The sequence below is a fragment of the Acomys russatus genome, chromosome 10 (assembly GCF_903995435.1).
Source record: "Acomys russatus chromosome 10, mAcoRus1.1, whole genome shotgun sequence".
Classification (NCBI taxonomy): domain Eukaryota; kingdom Metazoa; phylum Chordata; class Mammalia; order Rodentia; family Muridae; genus Acomys; species Acomys russatus.
The window spans coordinates 5,786,396-5,809,766 of NC_067146.1; the positions used below are offsets into that span (position 1 = coordinate 5,786,396).

The 23,371-nt window shown below is 41.6% G+C and overlaps 1 protein-coding gene across 1 annotated transcript in view; it reads left to right on the forward strand.

Annotated features, from left to right (window-relative positions):
• The first annotated feature begins 14,460 nt into the window (after window positions 1-14,460).
• Ptn (pleiotrophin) overlaps window positions 14,461-23,371 on the forward strand; it is a 91,584-nt gene continuing 82,673 nt past the window's right edge. The window contains exon 1 of the mRNA XM_051151730.1: window positions 14,461-14,771. The gene's annotated coding sequence lies outside the window, so the exon portion shown is untranslated. The remainder of the gene's footprint in view (window positions 14,772-23,371) is intronic.

Genomic DNA, 23,371 nt, shown 5'->3' on the forward strand with positions numbered 1-23,371 from the left:
AGCCCAGATTCTATGAGTTTTCTTGTGGTGTTCTTGAACCCTCTGGCTCCTGCAATCCCCCTCCGACCCTCTTCTGATGGATTTCCCAAGTTCTGCATAATGTTTGGCTGTTGGTCTCTGCATCTGTTTCCATCAGGTGGTTGAAGAAGCCTCTCTGATGACAATTGCGCTAGGCACCCATCTATAAATATAGCAGAATATCATTAGAAATAATGACACAGACCCTGACAGAAGAGAAAATGGGGAAGAGCCTTGAATGCTTTGGCACAGGAGACAACTTCCTGAACAGAACACCAAGAGCTCAGGCACTAAGATAGACAATAAACGGGACCTCATGAAACCGAAAAGCTTCTTTAAGGCAAAGGGCATCATCAGTAGGACAACATGGAAGCCTACAGACTGGGAAAATATCTTCACCAACCTTACAGACAACAGAGGGCTAATACCCAAAGTATATAAAGAATTCAAGAAACAAGACATTAACAAACCAAACAATCCAATTAAAAATGGGGTACAGAGCTAAACGAAGAATTCTCAACAGAGGGATCTCAAGTGACCATGAGGCACTTCAACATCTGTAGCCATCAGGAAAAACGCAAATCAAAATGATTCTGATATTTAATCTTCCACCTGTCAGAATGGCTAAGATCAAAACTACAAGTGACAGCTCATGCTGGCAAGGATGTGGAGAAAGGGGAACACTCCTTCATTGTTGATGGGTGTGCAAACTTGTATAGCCAGTTTGGAAATCAACATGGCAGTGTCTCAGAAAATTGGGAATCAGTCTATCTCAAGACTGGGCTAGATCACTCCTGGTCATAAAACCAGAGGCTGCTCCATCTTACCATAAGGACATTTGCTCAACTATTTTCATATCAGCTTTATTCATATTGCCCAGAATCTGAAAACAGCCTAGATGCCCCTCAACTACTTCTAACTCTTACGCCTAAGTTGGTGTGCTGGTTAATATTTTGTCAATTTGACAGAAGCTCGAGACATCTGGGAAGGGGGAACCTCCATTGAGAAAATAGCTCCTTCATTTGTGGAGAATTTCCTTGATTGGTGAATGACATGGGAAACCCTAGTCTAAATGTGAATGGTGCCACCCTTGGGCAGGTGGTCCCAGGTTGTATAAAAAAGCAGGCTGAGCAAGCCATGGGGAGCAATCCAGCAAGCAGTGTTCCTCTATGGCTTCAAAATCATCAGCTCCTGTGCCAGATTTCCTGCCTTGATATCCTTTCCTGTCTTAAGCTGCTTCTGGTCAATGTTGTATCCCAGCAACAGAAAGTGTAACTAGGACAGCAGAGAAGAAATTAAGTCAGTCATTTGAAAAGCTTCTTGTTTTTACTCTGTTTAAAAGGGTGAACAACAGTTAAGATGATTTTATAACAATGTTGAGAGCTTCTCAGAGGAGTTGATTTAGAAACATTGTGAGTAGACTACTAATTGGCCCATAGTTTCTGAATCGTTCATTGAACACACATATAAAGTGAAATTTATAGCTGCCAGGTTGTGCTGTGGTCTATAGTTCAGCTAACTGTTGCTGAACAGCACATTTCTCACCACTAGCATCTTTCACAGACCTCCAAACACAAGATCCCTAAGGGTAGGCTTGTTTCTGATAGCCCACTTCTGCTCCTTGGCGCAAAGACCAGTGTTGTCATCTGGGAAGCTGGGTTGTTAGGGGTTGGCCTTAAGCATTTTGTACTTTCCCACTCATAGCAAATTGACCACTGCCTCTAATCTCTATTATTTCCCACAGCAATTATCTCAACTGGTACATACTGCATCTTTTATTTTATGTAAAGAGCATGCAGAGTAGAATTTTCCCCTGAGACTGGGTTTCTTTGTGTAGCCCTGGCTGTACTGAACCTGTACTTCCTTGAATCTTATTTAGATGCCCGTATTGTTGACCCATCAGGGGTGAAGGTTCCCTGCCATGTCTAGAAGACACAATCTCACAGCAGATGTTCTGTTTCCTTGCTTACCCTCTTCTATAATGTTCCCAGAGACTGCAGGGCAGGGGCTGTGCTGCAGATGTATCAGTGGAGGGCTGACTACTCCACAACACGTGTTCCCTGCATGTTGACCAGTTGTGGTTTTCCCTAACGGTCTTTATCTGTTGCAAAGAGGAACTTGTTCGATGGGACACGAGAGCTACACTAATCTCTGTGTATACGGATACATGTTTGGAGTGCAGTGAGAAATGATGCTGGCTTGGGAAAGTGATGGCAGTAAAGTCCTCTTTTAAGATCCATGACCTCACTAACCCTAGGCAGTTGGCTAGGCTTCTAATGTTAGGTCTGGCTTCTCCCCAGATGAGCTAGCTGGCTTTAGGCCAATTAGAGAGCTGATATGAGTGTCACCTTACAGTCATTATGCTGTGCTGGCTGTCATTGTGGCTCATGGGCACTGGTTGCTTCTCTTCCTTGGAAGCCTGCCTAGCACCTTCTGGAACTATGGCAGGCATAACATCAGGTGCTGTGAAAGTTAGTCCTCGGGTAGGGGCCTTCATTTTGTGTCCAAAGTACACAATGTCTTCAGAAGTAAATATTTACCCTCAATCTTTGGAGGCGACCACGGGCGACAGCAATAGTCTATGTTGTTTGTGGGGTCTCTTGGCTATGGGTTTCTGCTGTCTTTGATTCTTGGTGGAGCAGTGTCAGCCAAAGTGTCACAACTTCACTAAAGCTATATACGTCTATACATAGACATATATGTACTGTACTTAATATTAGGAAAATAATGATTCCTTGGGCTTTTCCAGACATCCATAGTGCTATATTACCTCCCTCCCTCTTCTCCCTTCTCCCAAATTACATCCTCCATTTTAGCCACTTCTGCCTGCAAATCACTTATACCCTGCTCTTCTCTCCATCCAGTGCTCCTTTTTATGTTCCTGGTTGCTGTTACCTTTACCAATTGTAATGCCCATGAACTACAATGACAGCCAGAATGGCACAGGGACTCTAGGTACAATAGTGGCACTCTTATCACTCTCTCATTGGTCTTAATGCCTACTCATCAGGAGAGAAACCATGTCTATTCCAAGTTGTATATTCACATCTGTAGGCGTGGAGCTAGGATCCACAGGTAAGGGAGGACATGTGGCCTAAGTCTTTCTAGGTCTGGGTTACCTCGCTCGTGATAACATTTCACTGGAGTTATCATCAGCATTAGTCAAAGAGGTCAGTGCGTACCAGCTCATTAGCAAACTGACATGAATGTTAGAAATCTGAGTTCCTTTCTAGTTTGAGAGGTGCCAAATCGGAAAATTGTTCTCCAGAAGGCATTATGTCAAGATCTGAAATAAAGAAGGTTGTGATTGGACAATGGCCTTTACAGTTCCTGTATTTTTCAATACTCTAAGATTGTGTGCTATATCTAATGTAATTCTTGGAAAGTACGCCCTTCCCTCCAAACTACTCAAAATTAAACTGTTTTTAGGAGAAGACTATGAATGGACACAAGAGGCACCCATTCAGCAGAGAGCAGGTTGGGGTTCTTGTTTCCACTAAATAAATAATTCAGCTTCTCTAATGGAAGTGAGATCCAGTGTCTCCCCAGTGTATGAGCATCAGCTAATATTCAGCTAGCTGCTCAAGGCTTGTAGAGAACAACAGTGAAGTATAATGTTTTCAAAAAATATTTTAATGGTATCATATTCTCTCAGGTGCGTTCTTGGCATAAAGTTTCTAGCTTCCTGGCAGCTTCTGCTGTTGTGAAGAGATAGGGAAAGTAAGAGAACAGATGTAAATCAATATTTAAATGTAAAACAGCCAGAAAGTGCAATGAGGAGAGCTGCTATTAACAGGTTTGTGTATGTAATTAGCCTTTCCAAAGTCCCTGGCTTCAGAGGACAGAAAATGTCCTAAGTAAACAACTCATTAGGAATCCAACAGCCAGGTTTGCGGAACCTAAAACCAGCTCTCTTAATCTAAGGAAGAGTATTCCTGTGAGACTTTGCCTGGACACTTCAGCAATAGAGTGAACTGTTGCATAAAGTGGTGTGGTGTTCTCTCCCTTTCTCGCTTTCACTCAAAACAGGAAGAGAATATTGATTTCCTAGTCTTGGCCTCCAGCCCCACCTCGTCTATCCATAAGCACTGAGATGAATGAGACTGAGCCTCTCAAAGCACTAAGCAATCTTCAAGAGGGTACCGCTTTATAAATTAAAGAGGGGAGGGGGAGAAAAAGAAAAGCTGTATTATTGTGAAATGTTAGAGAGAAAGTTGGAGCTCTTATCAAAGGCTGTTGGTGCCCCAACATTTGCTGTCAACTCTGAAAAGGTGGCTGTGAAACTCATTGTATCCAGTCCTGGTTGGCTTTGGGCCCAGCATACAGTGGGATTTCTGGCCAATGGCCCCGTACAGTGGAAAGGCTGGCGCCTGGCCCAGGGATTAGAGAACTTTCATTTCTTTGTCTCATTGATATTAGTCACAGACTGTCCCTTTTCATGCACAGCCCAGGCCCATGTGGGGCAGGGGGTAGAAACAGAACCTGCTGCTTGCTCTGAGCTCTTGAGTTTCTTAGGACTACGGAAAATGTCCGTTTCTAACTCTCTTATCCAACATCTGTATCTATTTTGTCAGGCACATTCAGCAGGAAATGGATAGTACTGGGTGTCCTTGAAAGAAAATTTGCTTTATAGATATTAGAAACTTTAAGTTAACCTTGAATAAACAGAGAAGTCAGTATATTTGGCTTTCTTTCCTCCACCCCCTTTCCAACTTCCTCCCTCTCTGTCACATTATCCTTCTTTAATGAATTAATAACTCTCCTGAAATTTCATCTCAAAGAATCATTTAGTGAACAAAATTGGTGGGCACAGCTTTTTCAATCTTTCTCTCTCTCTCTCTCTCTCTCTCTCTCTCTCTCTCTCTCTCTCTCTCCTTCTCTCTCCTCTCTCTCCTCTCCTCTCCTCTCTCCTCCTCTCTCTCTCTCTCTCTCTCTGTGTGTGTGTGTGTGTGTGTGTGTGTGTGTGTGTGTTTGCAGCCACATGGAATACAATTTTGAGCGAGTTCTCAATTCTTTACATTGCAGAATCCATCTATGTAATGCCATTCTAGAGCCATATTCTGTTTCAATCTTGGAAAATGATGTGCTGAGTATCATAGGCTTAAGTTTGGTTTCACATAATAATATGGTCTTAAATAGTCACGTCTAGTAGAAACTGAAAATCCTGTCCAAAATCAAACTGGGACAATGAATCACTAACCAGCAACAGATTTGGAAATAAAACAAGAAGCCCCAGCACGCCGTAACCAAATGACTAAGGTTTATATTTATATTCCTGATTCCCCTGAACATGTTTGGGTACAGGAAAAAGATTAATGACTTAAAGAAGATCAAAATTTATTACACATCATAATCCTGCCTGTTTTCCTTATATCACACCTTGCCATTAGTGTGTAAAATCAGTTAACCTGGGCACGACATTTTCTGGCACTAGTGGCGAAGTAGAGGAAATCAATTGTTTCAATGTTAAGTCACCACTATGCTCATTACACATCAGCTTCTTCTAGTGGGGAGGACAAGATGACCATCCTCACAGGAGTCATGAAGGGCACTTAATGACAATTATACGGAGAACACATTGCAGACTTACCTTACTCTGGTAAGCAGTGTTGCCGCCACACTTGATGATCTAACACAGTGGTTCTCAGCCTTCCCAACACAGCGACTCCTTAATACAGTTCCTCATGCTGTAGTCACCACCCCCGCCATAAATTTATTTTCATTACTACTTCATACCTGTGCTCTTGCCACCGTTAGGAATCATAATGTAAAATCTGATATTTTTTGAGGGTCTTAGGTGACCCATGTGAAAGGGTCATTCAACTTCCCCAGAAGGATTATGACCCACAGATTGAGAAATACTGATCCAGCTTGTAAGGGGGTGACAATAAAAGGAAGAGGTGTCCTTGTGGATATGTCTTTAGAGGCTCCTGGATTCCTTACAATTAGGAGATCTCAAATCCCTGTACTCAGCAGAAAGGTTAAAGATTGCTAGTCTCACGTGTCAGATAAAAACAACAGCCCAGAGCCATTGCTCTTTCACCCGGAGTCAGAGCATGTCCCAGCAGCAGTACAAGAAGACCTGACGGTTCATTTTTGACCCCTTTATTCCTGTGTCTGCATTCCTTCCAACTGACAGCTCTTTGTTTGAGTCAACAAACAGTGATCTTGAGAAGAAGCGATGTTGGTACAGGGGCAGCTCTGTGGAGTCAGGTCATCCTGAAAACATGCCATGGTGAGTGAGGAACTTGGCTGATGATAGTGTTTAGGTAAATGTTGTAGTGCTGTGGTTCTATGGGCTAGAGAGAGTCATAGACCTACAGAAAGCAGCAAGAACCTAGGAGGCCCGAAAAAGCGTGCTGTGTTCAGAGGCCACGGGAAGTGTTACTGGCTTCGATGGAGATAACACACTGTGCATTGTGAAGAGCCAGCTTTCGGATGATGCTTTCCCAGATGATGCTATAGACAGGATAGCAGCCACGTCTTGCATTTTCACCCTTTTAGGCTGTCTCCATGTTTTATACATGTGCCAAATTTGCCTTTCAGAAAGCGATTTGCATGGAGTCAATCTGGAGTTTGGAGTGTTCCCAATCCTACATCGCATCAATAGTAAAGGCAATTTCAAGGTCTACTGCAAAGTGGACTTCATGGTAATCCACGTTTGCACCTCTGTCAGATCCCTCTGTATGTGTAACCTGTCTCCTTTTGTTTTCCCCAAGCTTTGATGGGTGTGTGTTTTCTTTTTCAATTGATGGAGCATTCTTTTGCTTTAAACTCATAAGCATTTGTTAGTAATTCTATTTGTGGTCTTGTGGAAGACAGGGCCTGTCACTCTAAGTGAGCCTGTCCGGGAAGCAATCTTAGAAGTCTGACAGTGAGGTGCCTGCACCCCTGATGTCTGTGACGGTTAGTTTTTTTTTTGTTTTTTTGGTTTTTTTTTTTTTTTTGGCAACTTGACATAAACCAGGGTCATTTTGGGAAAGGAAATTTCAATTGAGAAAGTGCCCCCGCTCCCATCAGATTGGTCTCTGGGCAATTTTGTAGAACATTTTTATCAACTAATGATGGCCATGGGAGGATTCATCCCACTGCAGTCATTGACTGATAAGCTGTGTTCCTCCATGGCCTCTGGGTCACGGGCAAAAAGTCCTGTGCTTCTGTTCCTGCCTCCAGGTTCCTACCTTGGGTTCCTGTGTGGCTTCCCTCAGTGAAGGACTATAATACACACACTGAAACAAACCCTTTCCACCTCCAAGCTGGTTATGATCAGCATTTTTTTTTTTTGAGCAACAGAGAACTAAACCAGGAAACATACTACCCAGTTGGCTGTCAATTCACTAGCTGTTAATGTTAGACATTAAAATCTAGTGTCTGTTAAAGGAATAAATAAAAGTGAATTGTTAAAGGGAGCATGCGACTTTTGAAAGTCACAGAGCACAGTTTTGAAAAGAAGAATGTATGTTCCCAAAATGAATTAACTTCAAAAACCGAGTGAATGAAAGAACGCCAGCACTTAGCACATGCAAAGTGATATGAATGTTTGCTTGGGCCTGCCAGCTGGAAGTGAGAAGAAATGATTCAGAATTAGCCAATAGTCCACTGAAGTGGTGTCTACATAGGACATTTGTCAAAGTCATCAAGCTGTGAAGTTAAAATATGTTCATCTGAGTCTTAAAAGAAATGTTACTTCATAATGTGTGTGGTTTTTTTCTGTACATGCAGTCCCCACTTAATGTGGTGTTTGGTCCAGAAGTTAATGTGATAATTAAAAACAAAACAAGAAACAAACAAACAAACAAAAAACTAACACAACGTTCAATTGCACTTAACCATGTACAATCAAATGAATCTATTTTAATTTTACAACTTGATGACATTTTGACAAATGTCCTATATGGCCACCGTGTCAATAGACTATTAGCTATTCTGATCATTTCTTCTGGGTTCCAACTGGAAGGCCCAAGCAAACACTGATGTCTGTTGTAGTCACATACATTGAAATTTATTTTTCTGTAGAATCAGATATTAGAGTTGCATTGCATGTGTTAAGTGTTGAAATCCTTCTCACTCATTGTACTTTTTAAATCAGTTCATTTCTGTTGCATGCAGTAGCTGTTGTTTATTGTAGAATTATATTTAATGGATCTACTATATTTTAATGATACATTCATTAGCCTCTTGTTTTGAGCTATGGACAATCACACACATATATTTCTGTGTGACATATTTTTCTTTTGAGCAACTACCTAACAATGGAAAGTCTACTGTGTTTAGCAAAGCCTGATTATATGCTATATTCACATTTAATGTTTAAGGAGCTGCCACGCTGTCTCTTGGAGTGGTTACATGGTTCTGTATTCCCATCAATTCTTAGGGTCAGCAGTCTTTAAATTGTAGCCCTTTACCAGTGAGTGCAGTGGTAGATCACTGAGGTTTTAGTTTGCATTTCTGAGATGAGTCAAATAAAATTTTGGGTACTTCCCTCTTTTTTACTTTAAAAAGTACCCAAATGATTTGTCCAGTTGTTATAGTATTGACTGGCTCCTGATTATTAAGTTTTATGAGGTATTTTAAAAATCTCAGGTTATAATATTTTGTGCATCACACATGTATTTTGAGAACATACACTACTAGATCTGCTTTGTTATTTTCAGTCAGTGGTTATTTATAAAAAAGATTGATTTTTATTTAATGTGTAAGGGTGTTTTGCCTGTATGTGTGTCCATGCACTACATGCATGTATGATGCCTACAGAGGTCAGGAGACACAAGATTGCCCAGAGCTGGAGTTATAGATGGTGGTGAGTCACCGTGAAGGTGCTGGGAAGTGAACCCGGGGCCTCGAAAAGAACAGCAAGTCCTATTAGCCACTCAGTTTTCTCCTTAGTACTCCTCACTATCATCTATTTTTAATAAATGTTTCACTCTGGTATAAAATCATCCTTATTTCCAGATATGTATCTAGTTATTTGGACACAATGTATAGTAAATATTCTTCTGTCATCCAGTTCTATTTGATTGCATTTGTGAATTGATTATTTTTCCTCACTTATCTACTTTTATATTGATGATTAGTTCATCTTCCTAACAAGACCAAGGGGCATGAGTCTTTCAATTTTGTTCTTTATTTCAAAAAAAAATATTTTTTCTCTTTTATACCTTTTTTCCTTTCATATACATTTTGTTATTAGGTTATCATTTTCTATTGTCATGTCCACTGTGTGTGAGGGCGGGGGACTAGAGAGATAGTGATTGTCACACAAGTAGAAAGACATGAGTTCAGTTCCTAGTACCCACATGAATTCTATTCATGGTGGCATGCACTTGTCATCGCAGTGCTGAGGGGGTGAGGGAGGGGATCTCTGTGTTCACTGGCCAAGCTGTCTAGCTGGAAAGCCCCAAGTCCCAATGAAAGATTCTGTCTCCAAAACTATGGGGGATGTCTCACCATGGTGGATGGCTCATGAGACGCAGCATCAGAGGTTGACTGCTGGCTTCCACACCCTCATGCATATGCATGCACCTGCATACATAGGAGCATGCACGAGCGCGCACGCACACACACACACACACACACACACACACACACAGAGTCTAGTTGAATTTTATTTTGATTGCCTTGAATTTAAGAATGGAAACATTTTATATTTTTGCTATTCTAAATTTTTATTTCTAAGCGTGCAGAATCTCTTATTTTCTTTAGTTGCACCAGTGGGCATAACTTGCTCACTAAGTTGGTACAGCAAATGTGTGAGCCTGTACTATGTAAGACCATTAATGTATTTTCTCTCCCAGTAACTTCCCTAGCACCTTTGGGCACTATGAAAGCTATCCAGTGGGGAGGATGCTCCCTGGTTGTTTTGAGTTTGGTTTCTCTAAGTCCTGATGCCAAATGTGATGTCTTCAGCAATGCTGTTTTACTATGTAGCCATGATGGGTAACCAAGGGCAACACAATAGCTTTTGTTGTTTCAGAGACCGCTGAGGCCCCTCTGACCAATATCTCCTAGAGGGGTATCCCATGTCTTGAATAATACTGCAGAACTACAAAGTGCTGTATTTAGAACATGCTTTCTGTCTACCATGAGATGTGGTGACAGTGCTTCCATTCCTGGTGACACAGAACTTGCTCTGCCATGCCTTTCCTGCCATGATGGACAGAAATCCCCCAAACCACAGCCCAAATAAACTCCTCACTTTGGTTAGGTACTTTGCCATGCTAACGAGAAAAGCAGCTACTACAGTTTACTTATTCTATGAGGTTAGATTCTGTACGTGTTCCTGAAAAAGTTCCATGCACACCCCTAGTCTGAAATAAAGACAGTTCTATTTCCTGTGATTCTTTTAAGCTCCTTATAAGTCTTCCTCTGCTAGAATTACTAGTATAAAAGAGTATGAAAGTAGTTAAAGATGAATTTTGTGTCTTGATTTTAGATAGAGAGCATCCACTTTCACTATTACTGAACATTGAATTTGTTTGAAGTTTTCTATATCTTATCAACGTAAGCATGTCACTTTATATTCTAAAGTTACTAAGACTTCACATTGGATGATTGTTGAATTTTGTCATATGTTTGCCCAGTGTGTAATTATCTATTTTTTCTTGTTAATCCTTAGTATGACACATTGTTTGAATTTCACATAATATTAAGCTTTGATGTATAGTTTTATATGCTATATGCATTGTTGACATTGATCTGATGATATTTCTATTGGCTGCCATGCCCATGTTCATGAGGGCGGTTACTCTGAGGTTTTGGTTGCCTGATGTGGCATCTGGGGCTTACAGAGATGACTCAGCTGGTAAAGTGCCTTCCTCAAAAGCACAAAGACATGAGATTGAACCCCCAGAAAATGGTGATAGTAACTGCTGATGGGAGCCTTGGAGAGCAAAAGCATTTGGAATTAGTGATTCCCCCAGCAATGAGGGCAGTGAAGAATTGCAAAAGCTCCTGCTGGGGACTCTGTGTCTGTCTATCCTTGCTCTCCTGTGGTGTCTGCACCACAGCAGAGGGACCATTTGGAAAACATCAGGATGTTGCCAGGAGCATCAAAGAATCTCTTTATGGCGTTGGCTGCAAATGTGGCAAACAAGCCACTGGGCAAAATGTCCTTGTTTCTACCACAGACAGAATTCTGCCCCCAAATGGGCAAGCTTGGACGCAGGCAGAGTTAACAGCTAAACTCTGCCAAAACAGGGTAAGCAAGTCCTCAATAGTTTTTGCCTCACAATTATGTCTGTCAGATATATTGGGCCAGAAGGCTGAAGAAGATTCTCCAAGGTTATAGAGAGTTTTGGGTGACTATTCAGGCAGCAAACTGTCTCTATCATCTTCTCATTTTGGAAGCTGCTAATCTGTACTTTCTGTCTACTCAGGCAATTAATTTTTATTCCTTCTCAAATCTCTGATGGGGTTGAAGACCAGATAGTTTAGTTTTACAATTAAGATTAGCTGTTTAGAGGTGATGATATTTTTAGGTCTAGATAGATGTTGTAAGTTGATAGAGATGAGACATGATAGATAAAGACTTACATTCAGAATTTTAGACTCATCAAGATAAGAAAGATATTTTCTTCAAGGGTGCCAAACACAAATATCCAAAACACTATGAATGTAACATTTATATAATTTCTGATTGTTTTGTGAGTCTTCTTGCTGTGGGTAGTTTATTGTACATATGTGTAATAATATAAATGCATATGTAAAAACTTTTTAAAAAGTTACTTCCTAAGTTAAAAAAAAAGAAACCAGTCAAAGTTTGTGATTCTCAGTGGCACCTGTGACATTTGGAGTAGACTGCAGGTGCTCTGAGTGGACAAGAGCTGACATGAATTGAGTGCCTCCTCGTTCCATTAAAACTCCAGCCAGGTCAGCTGGACCTCTTTTTGCTTGGAGGCTCTTCTCAATGTTTACATGGACATTTTCTTCAGTATTGTTAAGTCATCACTCAAATATTAATCTCTGGCATTTTCTTACCAAGTCAGCATATTTTTTCATGTCACTATTCATACCATTGTCCCCATGATTTTAATATGTTAATCAAGAACAAACACATAAGTTTTCTGCATGTCAATGTTTTAACCTCCTTTCTTTTCTTCAGGTTCTATCTAGTCAGATACTTAAGTGTTCACCAATGACAGTCAGCTGAGTGGAAGAACTAGAGATCTGGAATCAATATTCCTGTGACATGTGGATTTGAGGTTGGACATCTCAGGTTGCATTAATAATTTTTTACTCAAGCTTTAATGAAAATATTAGGTTGAATTAAAATACAATTTATTGCATTGTTATAGATTCCTACTTATGAAAAAACACTCTTTACTCCTTTACGTCTTCAAAAAATCATGGTAAATAATATTCTTGGTGCTTCTCAGTCTTGACCCTATTTACATGTTGAGACAGTGTGTGTGTGTGTGTGTGTGTGTGTGTGTGTGTGTGTGTGTGTGTTCATCTATTAAGGCATGCTCACATGTGTGCATGCCTATGGAGGCTGGAAGATGATGCCAGCTGTCTTCCTTTATCAGCTAGCTTCCTCTTTACTTACTAAGACCATATGTCTCTCTGAACCTGGAGCTTGCTGATTTGGTTAGTTTTGCTAACCATTTTGTTCCCAGAATCCCCTGTTTCCGCTTCCCAAGTTCTGCCTGGCTTTTTGTAGGCCCTTGCAATTCAAACTTAAGTCCTGTACTTGCACAGAAAGCATTTTATTCACTAGGCCATAGAGACAGATCTGTAGGATATTTAAGTAGCATTGCTTACCTTTCCTCACCAGAGGACTGATAGAACTCGTCATATATTTCCCAAGTTGTGATAAATGAAAATGTCTCCAGACATTACTGAGTGTCTTCTAGAGAGTAAAATTGCTCCCACTTGAGAACCACAGATATAATTAATTTCACATATATTTCCTTAATAAAAAAAAAAAACTATGGTTTCAAGTAGCAAATGAAATAGAGTTGAGATCATGACAATTTCATGCTTGCTTTACCAATGCCCTCAACAAGCACCATAGCTAACCCAGCATAGTTCACTGAATATGAAGATCAAATTAAGGGCCAAAAGGAAAATCTTTCTGGCATGTTCTTGGAGCTCCATCACTATGGAACTGTGGGAAGTGTTGAGGCTTTTCTTACTGTGAAGGGGATGGCCAAACAAAGCCTATGAGTGATTTACAATGCAGACCAGTTATGCCAGATGGAAGCGCAGTGAGCTTCTTGGCAAAAGCTGAGTTTAAAAAGGGAAATGCATAACTCAGGGTCTGTCCTGAGGAGGACACAGGTGGTTGTGCATGGAAAGGTAGTTTAGGAGAATCTTCTGTTGGGAAGGCAGACTTAGGTGTGCAAATGAATTTCTGTTGCTTCTTCCTTTGTGGGGGTGGGGTGGTGGTGGTGATGGTAGAATCAAGATTGATGGATTAAAAGTTCTTCTCCTGCAGAGTCACCTCTTGGTCTTGATGACTCTGGGACATTGGTTCAGGTAACAGTCGATAAAAGAAGCCTAGTCCTTAACTTGACATAAACTAATGGCTCTAATTTTAGGAAAGGAATGGTCCTAAGGTACGAGACGTCAATCCATAATTCATAAGATCTAATTCAGTCAAGTTGAAGAGATGCAATTGCAGAATGCTGAGAAATTGGAACCCATTTTATAATTTGAGTATGTTTAGGTAAATTTGAGGTTTACTCCATCGTTTTTCATAAATTTCTATGTGAGAATCAATACTGGTCTGTTACTTTAATCCTCTCCTTGGTTAAAAAAGGGTCAGATCTCAGAAAGCCAGGTAGTCCACCCTGAGTCAGATTTGAAAACCTCAGGATTTGAACCGCATTGATTATCCCCTCATGTTCTTTGCCAAAAGCGTGTCACAAAAATAGGTGACTCTAGAGGCACCAAAGAAGCCAAGAAAGGAAAAATTCCCTAAAGGAAAGTGACATTTAATTGGGAATTTTCGGAGAGCTGTCACTCCCTGTGACAACCCAGAAAAATTGCTCTGCAGGTTTATGACTGCAGGTGGGCTGCGACTAAGCAGCTGAAGTTAGCTTGGGCTCCCTGCAGGGAAAGCTTTTAAGGATAGAGGGTCAGGGGCATCCGCTGCACATAACTGCCCAGAACCCCGAATTTCGTGTTTTAAAAAGCGCCGGACCAAAGCAGTAGTCAAAAATGCCATCAGTGTTCCAAATTAAGATATCCGCCTTGATAAGCCGAGGTTTGGACCCATGGGAGAAAAAAAAAAAAAAAAAAAAAAGACGGTCCTTGGGAGTTTGTAAAAGAAATACGGTCCTGGGTGGATGCCAAGAACATACAGTCTTATATCCCCTGGTCTTTCCATGCAAATCCGTTTGGGGAAAGACTGCCCCCAGAGTAGCCCGCTTTTCATAAGCTTCCCAATCAGATTTCGAGGCGGGGGGAGCTGTCCCCCTCCCTCATACAGCCTGCCCCTTCTCTCGCAGGCTCCTCTCATCCCTCCCATTCTCCATTTCCCTCCTTGGCAGGGTGTAATTGAGTCAAGACAGGATCAGGTTCCCCGCCCTCCCGTCCAAAAATCCCGCCAAGGAAGCCCCAGAGCACAAGAAAATCCAAAGTGGAGAGAGGGGAAGAAAGAAAGCACTGAGTCATCCGTCCAGAAGGGGGGGAAAGCGCAGCCGCCCAGGCTCCAGGAGCAGCAGTCAGTACCTGGAGTCCGCTGCAGAAACCTCGCCCGCACTGTGCAACAAAGGCAGCCTGCTAGTCAGCGAGGACACCTGCCAGCCAAAGTAAGTGCAAGGCACCCTGTGGATTTCTCCAAAGGGTCTCTGGTGGAGTGTGCCTACTCCCAGAGCTACTTTCCCGGCAGCCTGCAGTATATGTGAGTTGGAGCTAGAGAGAAGCTGCCTGGAGTCTGCTAAGAGGACTGCTTTTCAAAACGTACTTGCTCCAGAAGGCAAAGCAGCCGAGGGAAATTTGGGAGGAGGACGGAGTTTGCTTAGTTAGGAGGGTATGCTTGGATGGGAGGGCGGAAAGCCGCTTTTGTGTTATGGAGAGTGCATGGGGATGGCATTCCTGCTACCTGCTGGAGCATGCAAAGCGCGGGAGAGAGGACAAGTTTGTGCTCTTTGTAAAGCCTGGAGCTTGGGTGGGTGTGTCTGGCCCAGTAGAGGAGAGAGAGAAAGAGAGGAGAGAAAGGAAAGAAGAAAGAGAGAGAGAGAGAGAGAGAGAGAGAGAGAGAGAGAGAGAGAGAGAGAGAGAGAGAGAGGTCGCTTCAGAGCTTGCCCACTGCCAACTGCTAACTACCAACTGCTCTAGGTGTGGTAGCTTGCCCCTCCTGTGCCTACCTACTGGAAAGCCTCTCTCCAGGGCAGCCACCCTCCCTATGCCGCCTGCCTGGCCAGGAATGCTTCTAGAAGCATTTCAGTGCAAAGTTTCAAAAGACATGCTTTGAATTCTACCTTTTCTTGGGGGTGCTAATTACACTAACAGATGGGCACACAAGCACTAACATTTTCAGTTTTATCCAAATAAACCAAGGACGTTGTAAAGACTAATTTGGCAGATAACTAGACTTTCCAAGGTGATATTCCAGTTGAAACCATAATACATTTAGAGAGGAATGTATTCACTTTGTGCATAAAACATAACCTTTCTTCTCCCTGTACATATGCATGTACACACACACACACACACACACACTTCTGTGGCATATCATGTGGCATGTAAGTACAAAAGCACACGTGTAGTTTACACACAGAGGGCTAACGAAATCCTGTCTCCTGTTACTGAGGGCTTTGGAGCTGTCTGGGCAGTGGGGTCACAGAAGCACAGTGGGTGCCTCATGAAAAGAGGGAATGCACATTTTGGGGAAGAACAAAGTAAGAAAGTTCTAATCCGTCAGCACCTTTCCTCCTGGAACTACCAGTGTTTTAAGAAAGTGTGTGTGTGTGTGTGTGTGTGTGTGTGTGTGTGTGTGTGTGTGTAAGTAAGAGGGAAGGGCCTGGGAGCACTTCAGGAACTACCAAAGAAAAGCTTTTGAACTAACAACATAATGGAGCAATTTGACGATCCCTGGCAAATGTGGGACTGATGAAACAGCAGAGCCTATTTTAGCTCTTTGATCGTCTGGGAATGAATTGTTTTGTGGGAATATTAAAAGGTAATGAGAATGAAACAAAAGAGAAGTCGGCCAACACAGGACAGAAGGCTGGTGTTTTCCAGATTCATTATGTCCCTTTTAAAGTAAATTATGTGCCTTCAAGGCCAAGTCATTAGAAACACTTACAGTCCAGTTAAATTCACGGGAAGTTAGGGTGAGTGTTATCCTACTCCTCTTTGGGGCCTGAGTCAGTTCAGACAGCCAGTAGTGCTTGTTTCCCATCAAAATTAGAGGATGAGATCTTCAAATCATTTTATTAAAAAAAAAACTCAGTATCATCCCTTTGAACTATAGAGGTTTTTTTTTTAATTTTTAAATTTTCTCATTAGAATGAAAGTCTTTAGAAGAAGGGAATCTTCCTCCTGCTGTTCGTAAACCCAAGTCAAGACATCTCCCTCATGTAGTGAGCTGCCTGTATGTGCAGTGCCTTGCCTAGCGCCCCCCATCTGTAAGCAAGCTGTAGTCCCTCTAGATTCTGGATTCAAGCTGTGGCTCAGACACTGTATACCCTCAGAGGTAGAGCTGTGAGAGAGACAGACCTACTGTTAACATAATATTTTAACCATCTGACTCTAAAGGACGTTCCATAGGGGATGATAGAGCATGTTTGACTGCAGATTGCATTGTGTGTTATATAATATGTAATTGTCTATCTTCCAGGACTCCTTTCTATAACACTGGGAACCAAAACTAAACTCAATTATTTGGTGAAAGTTTTCATGTTTCTTTTTCCTTTCTTCCTTTTCTTTCCTTCCTTCCTTCCTTCCTTCCTTTCTTTCTTTTTTCTTTTGGTTGTTTGAGACAGAGTTTCACTGTGTAGTCCTGGCTGTCCTGGAACTGACAATGTAGACCAGCTTGGTCTTGAACTTACAAAGATCTGCCTGCCTCTGCTTCCTCAGTGCTGGGATTAAAGGTGTGCATCACCACCTCCAGGCAGCTTTCATGTTTCTTATTTGATCTTTACAAATAGCAGTATGTAGCAAGATCTGATTTTTTTTTAATGGGTATTGTTTTCTTGCAATTTAATGACCTAGTTTACATTTTTACAAAACTTAGTCACTGAAAATAACACAAGACCCCTAATAGTTTGTTTCTATCAACAAAGTTAATCTTAGAACTCAAATATTTTAGGTGGTGATTTTTTAATTATTCCTCAGTGTGCTTCTTGGGACACTCTGAATTTTCCTGAGATGTATGAAATGCTGTGATGTTTACAGTAGGTTGAAGTCAGAATTAAGGTTATAAATGCCAGTTCCCTAAACACTCGTGTTCTCACTATAGCAGCATGGCGAAAAGGAACTTGTCCTTGACTCTTGTACTGATGATAAAGCTCAATTGAACTGCCCAGGACAGGGACAGCCAGTGTGCTCTACACCCGAGTTCCCCTGACTTAGTGTGGAGTCGGCTTTACACTGCATCATCCAACAAGACAGAGCCCTAGACTGCTTCTGACCCAATGCTCTGTGCGTAAAGCTGAGCTGGCTGAGGGATGCGTTCTCCTCTGCACAATGATCTAGTGAACAAGTGGAAGTGCTTTTGGGTCCCCTTGTACAGGTCATGCTTTCTCCCTGGGAGTCGGGGCGAAGGGACATGTAGATATAGGCCTCTTCTTTGGGATCTGGGCTTGCTTTTCCCATCCTGGGTCAGTAGGCTTGAGAAGAATTTGGGCATTGATTTTTCTTTAGGAAGTCTTTTCATTCTTGCTGTTTTTGGCCTGTCCAAGATACCATTGCTTGTGCCATTTTTCTAGGCACTACAAGCCAGACTTGTAGATAGCAGTCTGTGCGCTGCTGTTACAGTCTTTCTAGATCAATAACTACAACACGCCTTTTATGATGTGCAATGGAGGGCGCTTACATTTGAAAGGATAATTGTGACCACACTATCTGAGGAAGCGCAGCTATAAGGAAGTAAGCACCCTTGTGGATTTGATCATGCAGCAGCTCACACTAACCAAGTTTAAGGCTAGGCAGAGACAACACAGGCAATAGTTCATGCCTGAGACATCCTGAGCAATAAAATTTAATTTTTCCTAATGCTCTTTGTGGTTTTAGTCATTTTGCTGTAGTGGGTTTAGATAAAATTCTATCTCAAATAGAAAAAGAAAGCATAGGTTTCATAAGAGTAGAATTCTTAGACACTTAAACTCCACAAAAATTGACTACGTTGCATTAATCTTGACCAACGGGAAACCCTGTAACTGGCAACTTTGAGAAGTCCTCTTATTAATTATTGAATCATGAATATGCAAGTCTCTAGCTTTTTGTTCATACACTTGTCTGGTAAGCTGTGCTAACTTGTGAGATTCCTCATTAAAAATCCATCTAAAGCAAATCCCAAGCCGCCAGAGTCCAGTATACCTGTCTCTGAGGAGGTGACTGCATCTGGTGGCACTTTGCCTTTCTTGCTTCGCTTACCACACCACAACATTGCCTGCTAACCCCTCTTCCCTTGTGATCCCTGTGACATGTCGGTCGCCAGGATGTGAGTCTTCTCCTCAACCTCGTTGGACACTCATCTTCTCTCCTTCACTTTCATTTCACCCCTCAGCTTCCAAGTATGGACATTTACTTAAAAAATGTTACTCTCTCTTTCTCCATTCCTCTCCCCCACATCTTCATTCCTGCTTCTTAGGGCCTCGGTGCTTCCACAGCCCTTTGTGACTCCATGGGAAAAACAGACAAGTCTCTTTTTTCTCTAACCTGAGCCCTAGACTGCCATTTTTGTGGTTGTGGTGGTGGTAGTTACCTGTGTAGCTCAAGCTGACCTGATGGTCACACAGTCTTCCTGCTTCAGTGTACTTGTACCTCAGCCTCCTGCATCCTGGGATTAGAGGTGTACACAACCCTAGGTTCCCACTTAAACTCTTTCTTCTTTCCTTCCATCTTTCATTTCTTCCTTCCTTCCTTCCCTTTCTCTTTCCTCCTTCCCTCACTCCTCTTCCTCCCTCTTCTGCCTCCCTCTCGTGCTTCTTTCATTCCTTTCTTCCCTCTATTCCTGAATAAGACCTGATGGGAATCATTGTGGCCCAATGCTATTTTAAAGAAGAACTTGATATAGACTTGATGTAGCTGTATTTCTAATGGACTTTTACAGTTCCTAAGTACCTCCCTATCAGCATATGGTATGTTGTGGTTATAAAGCTAACAAGGATGCACCCTCATGAAGTTTAGGATCTACTTGATGTGCACATAAGGCAGTTAACCACAGCAGGAGATGTGGCACTTGTGGCCTATATCCCAAGTGGTTCCAGTGAGAAAAAGTAGCCCATGGTAGGCTTTATCACAGTAAGTACATATTTCAACTGCATCTGTGATTTAGTACGGAGGACAAAATAAACTCGTTTCTTCATGTTTTCATTTCACATTTGCTTCATAATGGGGCAGGAATGAAAATGGACCTGATAGATTAAGAATTCAGCCTGGGTTTATTTATAATAAATATAATTGTAAAGTATGATGCCTCACCTTGGGTGTCCTTCTCAGGAAGACTTATCGAGATAGGAGATGATTGTACTCTAGTGAAATAAATACGTGGAGGAAAAGAAAGCAACCCCACTCTAGCTGTCACAAATTAAAGCCACAAAAACTAGCCCAAGCCAACGTTCTTAACAAAGTTCTCTTCTGTTCTTCGTCCTTTTCTTTCTGTCTCCATCACCCTTGTCAGAGAATAGCTTCTTTCCCATCAGAGTATTTAGCTAATGGTTCCCAATCATTATTAGCTCCACTCAGCCACATCTGATCCCTTAAAGAAAAGGCCCATCTTCCTCGACTTCAGAACCCTACAAAACCCATCAGAGATGCTTGACAGAAGCCTGACAAGTGAATAAAAGACACTCAAACCTGATTACTAGCCACTTTCTTTGCTAATCATGATCCAGTTCCACAATGTTCTTTACCTATGCCCCTTGCCTCACAACAAACATCATGTCTTATTATTGACATCCTTAGGCTTCCAGAGGAAACGTCTCCAAGTCTCACGTTACTGCTTTCATTATAGACCTGCAGGGTCTAGTCCTCACAACACCCCTCCCACCTTTACCGTACATTGTCATGTTTTATGACAGTTGATTACTTCGATAATGGAGGGAGAGTGGGATGCAGGCTATCAGGATGAGACCTGATAGGCTGTGTCTGGTTCTATGGTGGGATAAAAGTCCTCTTCTGTCAGAGGTCTAGGGGAGGGGAATAGGGCAGAAGGAGGAGGGAGGGTGGGGGTGGGAAGATACAAGTGAGGGGGTAACAATTGAAATGCAATCTGAATAAATTGCAATAAATTAAAATAAAAAGAGAATCCCTGATCTTCTATCCATAACAAACTCAACATATTGTTTTCACCACAATTATAGTCTAGCTATGAAGACTTTGCTTCTCAGAATTTCAAGAAATTTGTTTTCCCTTTATATATCTGTAAAAATTTATTCCTGTAGGCTGAAGAGGGAATGCTTAGAGAAAGAAATGTGGCTCCTTTCAAGAACGTATCTGCAAGAGAACAAATGTCTTCAGCTCCCGAGTTTGAATGTTTTCTTTTCCTGTAGCAAATATAACCATCTCTCATTGTGTTTAATTAATTGAATTTTTCTCCCATTAGCCTGTCAAATCAAACCTAAAATCCAATATATGCATAATAAGAGGTCAAGTAACCCAGAACAGTCTTGGACTTCAATGTTCATAGGACGAAATCAATGTGTAAGCATCCAGATGCCTGGGGCACGTCTTCAGAGTTTCTGTCTTAATAGGAGGACTCATAAAACCAGGGTATATGATGGGAGGTCTAGAAATGGGCAGCATCATATTCAGGTGCCCCTTCTACCAACTCCTTGCAACTTCTTATCTTCCATGCTCTGTTCTTTAACACTCCCTACATGACACTTCCTGCATCTTTGAAAAAAATTCCTCTTTTTATTTTCCTACATCATTCTGTCTTTTCTCACTAATTGAAGTTCAAAAACTGAGTATACTTAAGGCCTGGGATATTTGGCTTTTCCTCTCAAGTTTCTTTTAAACATTTATTTATTCATGTATTTTATGTATATGAGTGCTCTGCCTTCATAAGTACCAGAAGAAGAAATCGGATCCCCATTATAGATGGTTGTGAGCCACCATGTGGTTCCTGGGAATTGAACTCAGGACCTCTGGAAGAGCAGCCAGTGCTCTTAACCTCTGAGCCATCTCTCCAGACTTCCTTCAAGCTTTGGAGCTAACTTTTCATGTAGAGGACTCTCAATTGAAAGTAGAGCTTCCAATGGCTGACATTAGCCATATGCATAACCTAACCCAAGTCCTATCAGAGCCCTGCTGATAGAGGTTCCAGTAAAGATAAGGAAATAAAGGGTGCATTCAGTGACCCCAGCAGGTCACTACTGTCATGTATATTGCCCAGTATGTGATGGTGCAGCCAGGTGTTTTGAAATTTGGGGATTTTTTTTTAAAGCTCATGGATGGGAATGCTAATGGCCTAGTCGGATTCCTCAGTGGGTACAACACTCACAAATTATAAACCACCTTGCTAAACATAAGCTCATATTATTAAAACTCATGTAGGCAAATGCGGTCTTTTCTCATTTCTCACTTTTGCTACTGTCATTGTCATTTTCGCAGAATGCTTAGAGATTGCTAAAGATGCCGGAAGGTAAGTTTGACCCAGTGAAGTGAGGAGGAGGAGGAGGAAAGAGGTGGCGGAAAATAAGACAAGGAAATCTGAATCATAGTTAAAAAAAAAAAAGTGAGAAGACAATCCTAAAAAAAAAGCTAAACCGAAACAGGCGTGGCTATTTTTTTATTAAATACCAGTGCTCTAGTTTCTTCTTAAGAGTCTTGAAGGAGGGGGCTGGAGAGATGGCTCATCAGTTAAGAGCACTGACTGCTTTTCCAGAGGTTCTGAGTTCAATTCCCAGCAACCACATGGTGGTTCATAATCATCTATAATGTGATCTAATGTGCATTCTATACATAATAAATAATTAAATCTTAAAAATCAAACAAACAAACAAACCAAACAAGCAAAGCCAGGCCTGGAGGCACGTCTGTCTTTAATCCCAGCACTTGGTAGGCAGAGGCAGGCAGATCGCTGTGAGTTTGAGGCCAGCCAGGTCTACAAAACGAGTCCAGGACTGCCAAGGCTACACAGAGAGACTTTGTCTCAGGGGAAAAAAAAAGAGTCTTGAAGGATATGCTTTAGGTTGTTTAATTCATTATTATCACCACACTTATGGGTCTTTAGAGTTTTTGTCATAGTATGTGTGCCATTCTGACTTTCAGGTTCAGGCCAGTTGCCCAAGGATTTCCCCAAAATGAGTGTTCTGGTACCCTAGGTCTCCCTATGGATGATACATCATGTCTTAGGACTCCTGGGTGATGGCAATACTTATGGCTGGGAAACTTGCTTTGAGTAGCAGCAAGACACCTAGGTTTGTGTAGCAAACAGTTCTTTTGTTATAATTCTGTATACAAGGTGTCAGTAGCTTATTGAAAATCATGAGGGTCCTTGGTGGAAACCTTCTTGCTACAAACCATATGTGCTCACACTGATCTTTTCATCTCCAAACAGTGGCAATGTTTGATTGCTTCTCAGTTACTGTTGCATGGTCTGCTATTGACTTGGCTGAAGCTCCGGGATAGGCCAAGTAGCCTGGTGCCATGCACAGGGGCTCACCTGAGCACGTCTTCTGTTGGAATTGCCATGTGTAGGAAAATAAAATGATCCAGGTGTTGTCTCCTAAATTTTCCTTTAAAAAATTGCTAAACATATTGTGGATTTTTGCCCTTAGTATTAACAGTATATATAATAGCATATTTTCTTAGTGTTAGTCTTATCTGGAATTTGACACCTACTCTACCATTCTTTTGTTCTCTTCTGGGTCATCATAGAAAGGAGAAATCATCTTTTTCTGTGACATCCTAAGAGACTTTGGGATGCCCAGAGAAAAGGCAGTACAGATTCATATCTACAGTGAATATAATTGGTAATACTTTCAGGAAACAGAAAAAACTTTTATGATAAAACAAGCGAATATTATGCAAGATTTTGGACAATGTTTTCATAATAGTCTGCTTCATATGTTGAGAATTTGGACTTTTCTGTGTCCTAGTCACAAGGGTTGGGTTGATTGCAAAAACATTCTTTGTGTTTAATACATACTGTGTGTGTGTGAGCATAGTGGACAGTTGACCAAGTATACCCTATAAGCCATGATAAGAGTCTTTGGCTTAAAAATAAAAATACCCT